We start from the raw sequence: 8,295 nt of genomic DNA on the forward strand, positions 1-8,295 counted from the left end.
GAATTCTCAATTTAGTTCTGAAGCCCACTTTTTAATTGGATCCTTTGGTGTTTTGGAGACTTGCTTCTTGAGTTCTTTGTAAAATTTGGAGATTAGCCCTCTGTCAGATGTGGGGTTAGTGAGTATCTTTTCCCATTCTTTGGACTGTCGTTTTGTCTTGTTGACTGTGTCCTTTGCCCTGCAGAAGCTCCTCAGTTTCAGGAGGTCCTATTGATTAATTGTCGATCTCAGTGTCTGTGCTACTGATGTTATGTTCAGGAAGCAGTCTCCTGTACCAATTCGTTCAAGTGTACTTCTCACTTTCTCCTCTAAGAGATTCAGTGTGACTGGATTGAAGTTGAGGTCTTTGATCCATTTGTACTTAAGTTTTGTGCATGGTGATATATATGGATCTATCTGTTGTCTTTTACATGCCAGCATCCAGTTACTCCAGCACCGTTTGTTGAAGATGTTTTCTTTTTTCCATTGTATAGTTTTAGCTTCTTTGTCAAAGATCAGGTATTCAAAGGAGTGTGGGTTGATATTAGGGTCTTCAATTCGATTCCATTGGTCTACGTGTCTGCTTTTGTACCAACACCAAGCTGTTTTCAGGACTATAGCGCTATAATAGAGCTTAACGTCAGGAATGGTGATGCCTCCGGAAGTTCCTTTATTGTAAAGGGTTGCCTTGGCTATCTTGGGTCTTTTATTTTTCCATATAAAGTTGAGGATTGTCCTTTCGAGGTTGGTGAAAAATTGTACTGGGATTTTGATAGGGATTTCATTGAATCTGTAGATTGCTTTTAGTAAAATTGCCATTTTTACTACATTGGTCCTACTTGTCCAAGAGCATGGGAGACCTTTCCATTTTCTGGTATCTTTTTAAATTTCTTTCTTTAAAGACTCAATGTTCTTGTTATACAGGTCTTTCACCTGTTTGGTTAGAGTTACCCCAAGATATTTTGTGGTGTTTGTGGCTATTGTAAAGGGTGATGTTTCTCTGATTTCTTTCTCATCCTCTTTATTGTCTATATATATAGTAGGGCTACTGATTATTTTGAGCTAATTTTGTATCCTGCCACTTTTCTGAAGGTGTTTATCAGCTGTAGGAGTTTCCTGGTAAAATTCTTTGGGTCACTTATGTAGACTATCATATCATCTACAAATAGTGAAAGTTTGACTTCCTCCTTTCCAATTCATATCCCCTTGATCTCCTTTTGTTGTCTTACTGCTCTAGCTAGAACTTCAAGTACAATAATGAAGAGATATGGAGAGAGTGGACATCCTTGTCTTGTTCCTGATTTTAAAGGAATTGCCTGTAGTTTCTCTCCATTTAGTTTTATTCTGGCTGTTGGTTTGCTGAATATAGCTTTTATTATGCTTAGATATGTTCCTGTTATCACTGATCTCTCCAAGACCTTTATCATGAAGGGGTGTCGGATTTTGTCAAAGACTTTTTCAGCATCTAGTAAGATGACCATGTGGTTTTTCTTTTTCAGATTATTTATGTGGTGGGTTACATTGATGGATTTTTATTTGTTGAACCAAATTTTTTTGCATCCACTAAATTGGAAAAATCTAAAGGAAATGGATGATTTTCTGGATAGATATCATTTACCATAATTAAATCAAGAAGAGATAAACAATTTAAACAGAACTATATCCCCTAAGGAAATAGAAGCAGCCATAAAAAGTCTTCTAACTAAGAAAAGTCCAGGGCCAGATGGTTTCAGTGTGGAATTCTACCAAAAATTCAAGGAAGAGCTAATACCAATACACTTCAAATTGTTCCACACAATAGAATCAGAAGGATCACTGACAAAGTCTTTATAAGAGGCTACAATTACATTAGTAGCCAAACCACACAAAAACAAAACCAAGATAGGAAATTACAGACCAATCTGCCTCATCAACATTGATGCAAAAATACACAGTAAAATACTGGCGAATCAAATCCAAGAACACATCAGAAAAATCATACACCATGATCAAGTAGGCTTCATCCCAGCTTTTGTCGATGAATCTATTTCCTCTATTTTATCTTCAGCACCTGAGATTCTGTCTTCCATCTCTTGTATTCTGTTAGTTATGCTTTCATCTGTAGTTCCTGATTGTTTTTTCAGCCTTTCACTTTCCAGCATTACCTCAGTTTGTGTTTTTCTTATTGTCTCCATTTTGGTTTTCAGGTCTTGAACTGTTTGAATTGTTTCCTTCATCTGTTTGATTGTTTTTTTTCTTGGCTTTCCTTGCTTTCTTTAAGAGATTTGTTGATTTCTTGCATTTTTTGATTTGTGTTTTCTTCCATTTCTTTTAGGGATTTTCTCATATCCTCTTTGAGGGTCTCTTTTATTTTCAGGAGTTTGCTTTGAAGATCATTTTTCCTGTTTCATCTGTGTTAATATGTTCAGGTCTTGCTGGTGTAGAGTTTCTAGACTCTGGTGGTGTCATACTGGTTCCTCTGTTGTTGGCTGTGTTTTTATATTGCTTTCTTCCCATCCTTTTTTCAATGGGAGCCCATGGGGTCTCTTCCTCTCCTGGTGGGTTGGGGTCTACTGATCATTTCCAGTGCGTTCAAGCAGGTCCAGTACTTCAATGGGTGCAGGTGGGTCTGGGACACTCTCAAGCACTGGTCAGAGACCAGAGTGGACTAAAGACTTAAACATCAGGTAAGCACCAGAAGACACAGGTGTGGGCAGACTCAGGGTGATCCTTCTGGGAGGGGCAGGTACTCTCTTAAGCACCAGGAAAGAAGTGGAAGATACTGAAGACTGAGGTGTGGGCAGATTCAGGGTGATCCTTCCGGGAGGTGCAGGTCCTCTCTAGGCGCAGAAAACGCCCAGGGAAATGGAGCAGGGGGATGTAGGGAGTTGGGGCTCAGAGCAGGGTTCCCACTCACCTTAAGCACTGGGAAAGGAGGGGATGAAACTGAAGACTGAGGTGTGGGCAAACTCAGGGTGGTCCTTCCTGGAGGGGCAGGTCCTCTCTAGGTGCAGAAAACGCCCAGGGAGACAGAGCAGGGGGAGATGTAGGGAGTTGGGGCTCAGAGCAGGGCCCCCACTCACCTTAAGCACCAGAAAAGAGTCTGAAGACCGTGTTGTCTAGTTTTAAATGTCTGTTTGTTACAGCCTAGCACCACATAGCAAGAGGACCCGAAGGAAGAATTGCTTAGATCCAGCTAGTCTCCTGTGGAAGACTGTCTTGAGTGCCATAATGGTGCATGAATGTTGATAGCAACATTTCATCAACAGCACTTTGTGTATGAATGAAGCGAGCAGGAAGCAGGCAATTAAATAAGCGTGCATTGGGTCTCTCTGTCTCATGAATATGGATGTGATGTGACTAGCTGCTTCTGCTCCTATGTTGAGCTCCCCTCAAGGATGTAACTAGGAATTGTAAGCCTAATAAACCCTTTCCTCCCTTGCTGTTGATTTTTGCTGCCATCTTTTATCCCAGGAACAGAAATGAAACTCAAACACAAATTGGCGCTGAGGAAATGGAGTTGTTCCTGTGATAAAACTGACTCTGTTGTTTGGGCAGAGAAATCTGAGAGACTCTGCAGCTTTGGTCTGGAAAAGCTATTGGATGTTACTGGAAACACCCACTGAGACATTTTAATGAAAGCTTGGAAGACAGTAATACTGAAAGCAATGTGGGCAGTGGAGGCCTAGCTCATGAAGTTTCAGGGTGACGAGGACTTTACTAGAAACTGGGTCAGGGACCATTCATGAGATATTTTGACTAAATATGCATGTGCTGATTAGGCTGGGACTAAAGAATCTGTTGTAATTAATAAGAAACATTTACTGTTGAATGGAAAGTTGTGTTTCATTGTGACAACAGGAAAGTATTTCATTAGGACTAGCATACAGAAACTCAACCAACTGTGGTCCAAATGGGCCAGGCTGGCTACACCAGAATTTTACAGAAAAACTTGGCAATAATATAGGAGATGTCCACATGGTACTAGTGTTAAAGGAATAAAGTGATCATGGAGAGAAGCTGAGGTCTGGCACTGTGTGAAAGCAAGGACTCAGTTGCAGTAGAGACCCCAGGATGCTGAGAGGCCAGAATTATTGGTTATCTCCCAAGGGTAGCCGTGGGTGTGGAACTGAACCAGGCTAAGATAGAAACTGTGTGGTGGAAAGGGCAGAACTGGGGGATGGGGTCACCAAAGCCCTCTGGAGCCCCAAAGATCACAAGCCACAGATAATCAGACACTAAACAACTAGACTTGGTATTTATACTGTTGGGCTTTGGTTTGACTTAAGCATGATTGTTCACTTACTGTGCTGCAGTTCTTCCTTTTTGGAACAAGAATGTTTAAGTGGTAACTTTTTAAATCTATTTTATAGGAGCTTGTGGTTAAGAGACTTTGGGATTTTTAATGTTTTGCACCTTTGAAGTATTGAAATTGCTTAAGACTTTTGGAGCTTTCTAGAGTGTGACTTTGTTTTGTATTATAAGAGTAACATGAGACTTTGGAGACAAGAGATTAAATAATTATGCTTGGGGTAATGTTTGTGTGTCAAGGTGACAAGGTGTGGATTATGAAGGATAATTTTAAATGTCAACTTGCCACAGCCTAGAATCATATGGGAAGAAAGTCTTAATGAAGGATTGCCTAGATCAGGTTGATCCATTTGGGGGATTGTCTTTATTGCCTTATTTGGGACAGGTAAAAGGACCCTGAATATAGGTGGTACCATTTCATGGGCGGGGCCTTCAGCTGTACACGAATATAGAAAGCAGGAAATAACAGGCAAGGATCCCTTTGTTCTCTCTCCACTCTGAAATGTGGATGTGATGTGGCAATGGAACTGTTCCTTCCTAGACTTCACTTCAGTGATTAAACTGTAACTTGGGGTTGTAAACCAAATAAGTCCCCCTTTGCCCCTTCATTGCTTCTTATGTCTTATCAAACCAACAAAAATGAAATTAGAACAGCACTCATTTTTATATCATCCTAATACAGTGGTCCTCTGTAAGTGACATGAGAGCAAATAAGACACAAAAGAAAAAGAAAAGAATCTTCTAACCACTAATAAATGGGACTTTTTCACACTTGAAAAAAATTTCAGCATATTCTGTGTTCTATTAAGTACACAGAGTACTAAAATGGGTTACATTTAAATTTTACTGTATCCTTTTGACATTTTTGATAGAATATCAATGCAAAATAAAATGCCAGAGATATAAAGGCTTTTGTTACAAATTACCTTCCTAGAAAATTGTGTAATTTTCATTTATATACTTGTCTTGCCATTTTGTTGTAATTAGTAGTACAGTTGGCTTTGCAAATTGCAAAAGGTATATATTTACACTTTTAAAATTATTTGAAGATCTGAGGATAAATTTTAATTAGCAAAGTGTCTGCCATGTAAGCATGAGCGCCTAAGTTTGAACCTCAGGACTCAAGTAAAAATCCAAGATTGAACATCATCCTAAATGGAGAAACCCAAAACATTCTCACTAAAGTCAGTAACAAGACACAGGTGTTCATTCTCTACCTTCTTATTCAGTGTATTGCCTAAAGTCCTAGCAAGAGCAATAAGACAAGAGAAGGAAATTAAAGAGAAAAGTCAAAGTATTCCTATTTGTACATGACATAATCCTAAAGACACCACCAAATAACTCATACATGATAAATACTTTCAGCAAAACACCAGGATACAAAATTAATCTACAAAATTCAGTAACCATCCTATATATCAATTAAAAATACACTGAGAAAGAAATGGGGGAACAACCCCCACTTAAAGTAACCTCAAAAAACAAGACCCTTTGGAGGAAATAAGAGCCTCTATAATGAAAACTTTAAAATAATGAAGAAGGAAGATGCTAAAAGGTGCAAAGAATTCCTATGTTCATGGATTTGTCAGAAGCAACATCATAAAAATGGACATCCAAAAATCTACATGTTCAGTGCAATCCCATCAAAAAATTATACTAAATGAGGTAACTGAGGTCCAGAAAGACAAATGTCTCACATTCTCTTTGAAGATCCCAGCTTCAAATCTTTAGATCTGTGGGCTTTAATGGAATACTTGTATAAAATAGGGCCCCAGAAAAGGATCTTGTGTTGAATACCTCAAGAGATAGAGCACAGCAGAACACAGGTGATACGGAAACAGAAGAATACTAGGGGTGTGGAATGATTAAGAAGGCACAGATGGATGGGATAGGTGAGACAAAGAGGAAATAAAGGAGAACTAACCCCAAAAGGGGGTATATGGAAAACCCATATGGCAGCCTATTACTTTGTAAGTCAACTAAAATGGTGATAACCTACATGGCTGAATAATGAGAAGCCTGACAGTCTTTCTTCAAGTATAGGTGTTCAAGTGCCTTCTCTCAGCTCCTGTCATATGCTTGCACATTTCTATAACATCTTTTGGTAGAAATTAGATTTAATTTTTATTTGATTGTAGGCTGATGACACCACCATGATATGTATTGTTTATAGTAAACAAGAGTGTGACCAAAATAATAAAATCTAATTGAAGCATACACACCATGAGTTTATTGCTATCATATAGACTTTAAATGCACTGCCATGATGTCCCTGTGCTTTTACAGATCAGAACAAAAGGTTCCTAGAAAGATGGTCATTTGTCAAGTTAGATGTGGGACGCAATCTCCAGATTTCCTAAATTTGACAGACTGTTCATTCTGGCCTCACTGATATACTCCAGGGAATTATTTCTTTCTTCTCAACTTTGTGGTGCCAAGGTGCCAGGCACAGTGCTTAATGGCTCATAGGTTCTGGGAAACTGTTAAATATTTGAATGTATTGGGCTTTGAAAGTGAACAGCCTAGGTATCCATCAGCTGATCAATGGGTAATATAAATACAGTGCATAGATGTGATGGGATTTTACTCAGCTGTAAAGAAAATAAAATCATGTAACTTGACAAATAAATGGATATAACTTGAAAAAAATCATACTGACTGATGCAATCCAGACACATAAAGAAAAAAGTTACACACACACTCACACACTCACACAGATGCTTGCTTTGAACCTTTAGATATATATGATTAACTTGAAGTACCTTTAGAAAACAGGGAAGTAGAAATAGGCCAATGGGATGAGACTATAAAGAAAAGTTTTAAGACAGGAGATAGCAGAATACAGGTGCCATGGAAGAGAAAAGGGGAAATGGAAGGTGAAAGATTTAAATGGGTGAGGGTTGGGAGGATGAGGCAAAGGAAGGGATGGGAAAGGATAACAAATACTTAAGATGCTTAGGAAAGTCACAGAAACCTACAAGTTTAGAAGTTTCCATGCGCACATGTGTGTGTGTGTGTGTGTGTGTGTGTGTGTGTGTGTGTGTGTGTGAGTTTAATTGGAAGTAACCTCGCCCTGATGCCACAGGTTATGAAAGAAAATCCTTGGTGCCAGATATGAGATGTTGCTGTTAGAGAGTGTTAACCCTCTCCCAAATAAAACAGGGCACTGCTCTTGGTTACCAATTAGAATTAGACAGTAAAATACTATTGTTAAAGGCACATACATTTGGGTCACGGAATATATAGAAATACTAGTACTGACCTGGAAGCTTTTTCCTGCTGGCTAGTTTTCACAGTGCCAAAAGGTGCTATACAAGCTACTGAGGGATAAAAGTTATCAACAGTTTTATACAGATGAAAACTGTGTTAGTTACAATAATTACAGAAAGATATGTTTTCCGGCGCAGTTGTGGCATGAATGTAACTGGGTTAACCAATTTCTGGTTAGATTTAAGGCCCACACCACAGGGTGGAACTCAAACTTGGAACCATTAAACTGGCCAAGAACCAATAGGTGGAGAAATTGTAGCCTTTAGAGAAGAATCTACTTCCATTGTTTTGTTAAATGAACATGGTATCACACTGCCTTCTAAACACATATCTATTCACCTATAGATTAGTGTCCCACTCGTCCCTCATCAAAGATTCCTTTTTGTTCAGTGAACAGCAGTCTGATGGGGAACTCCTTCTGTGTATATGTTTGTCTTATTGGTTGGTGAATAAAGCACTGTTGGCCAATAGGGAATCAAGATAGGTAGGACTGGGAAAGGTGGAGAATTCTGGAAAACAGAGGCACAGTCAGTCACTATGTAGGACTCGAGAGAAGAGGTACAAACCCTTTCTCTGATAAGGGAACACATGGGAATACCTAGATTAGCAGTTATGGGTTAATAATTAAGTCAGAGCTAACCAATAAGAAATCATAGCAAACGGCCAACAGATTCATAATTAATATAGCCTCCTGTGTGTTATTTGGGTTTGATGCGTCTCTGGGACCAGGCTAGTGGGAAGAATGCTCATAACAGC

At 39.0% G+C, this 8,295-nt stretch overlaps 1 long non-coding RNA gene across 1 annotated transcript; it reads left to right on the forward strand.

The window, feature by feature from the left end:
• Positions 1-2,251: 2,251 nt before the first annotated feature.
• On the forward strand, positions 2,252-4,855 carry LOC121140812. Its single transcript, XR_005877737.1, has 2 exons — positions 2,252-2,645; positions 3,105-4,855. It is a non-coding gene; the product is annotated as an uncharacterized LOC121140812 (long non-coding RNA).
• Positions 4,856-8,295: the final 3,440 nt, after the last annotated feature.

Source organism: Mesocricetus auratus, unplaced genomic scaffold (assembly GCF_017639785.1).
Source record: "Mesocricetus auratus isolate SY011 unplaced genomic scaffold, BCM_Maur_2.0 Super-Scaffold_4256, whole genome shotgun sequence".
In the NCBI taxonomy this organism is placed as follows: domain Eukaryota; kingdom Metazoa; phylum Chordata; class Mammalia; order Rodentia; family Cricetidae; genus Mesocricetus; species Mesocricetus auratus.